Raw genomic sequence first — 816 nt, 5'->3', positions numbered from 1 at the left:
TCCTTCCCTTCCCAGGCTTTTTGTACCTTAATTTTTACCTCTAGGTTGAGGGTCCCATTACCTCCTTTGGTGAGCTTTCCTAAAGAAGCTCCTCTCACCAGTCCACTCACTCCTCCACCTTCTATTGATAAGAAAAGAGCCTAGGAATACGAATTGGTTTTCACTGACCTACCCCAGTTTTCACTTTGGAAAAACAATAATATAAGGAAAACCTAAAATCTGAGCCCAAGGGATTCACTAGCTTGCACATATTTCCCTTGAAGCTTTTATAACAAACGTATTTAGTTTGGCCTGAGAGTTGCCACAAATATGCCTTGCCCATTTAAAAAAATACAATAAACAATGAAAATCCTCTAACACCAGGCTCAATACAATCTCTCATCAATGACCCAGAAGGAACTTCAAAATCTTGCCATGTATCATCAGACACCAAAATTACAACCAAGCATGTTCCCTCATTTTGTTTCTGTCTAGAAGCTACTGTACACGGCTGCTGCTTTCATGAGTGTTTTTACCCTGCTAACAAAGAGTGATTGAGCTAGGGACTTCCTTAGAAACGCCCCGTGAGTACTTAAAGATATTGACTGAAATACATATATATATTATATATATATATTATAATAAAAAGTACTGAGAGTGAAAAAATAATAATAACAACAACAGCTTACTTTTACTGAACACTTAGTATGCATCAGGTCCAGTGCTAAATTTTCTATGTGCATTACAGCATTTAATGCTCAGTCCTATGAGGCAGGTAGTAATATTACATTTTTTGGACAAGAAAACTGAGGGACTGCGAGGTTAACTTGCCAAAGC

The 816-nt window shown here is 37.6% G+C and overlaps 1 protein-coding gene across 1 annotated transcript in view; it reads right to left on the bottom strand.

The window, feature by feature from the left end:
* Positions 1 to 816, bottom strand: part of SH2D1A (SH2 domain containing 1A) — a 29338-nt gene that overhangs the window by 21679 nt on the left and 6843 nt on the right. The window lies entirely within an intron of this gene.

This window comes from Bison bison, unplaced genomic scaffold (genome assembly GCF_000754665.1).
Source record: "Bison bison bison isolate TAMUID 2011002044 unplaced genomic scaffold, Bison_UMD1.0 scf7180017864336, whole genome shotgun sequence".
In the NCBI taxonomy this organism is placed as follows: Eukaryota; Metazoa; Chordata; class Mammalia; order Artiodactyla; family Bovidae; genus Bison; species Bison bison.
Note: the sequence above shows the minus strand (reverse complement) of the source record. Positions and strands in the feature narration are given on the sequence as shown.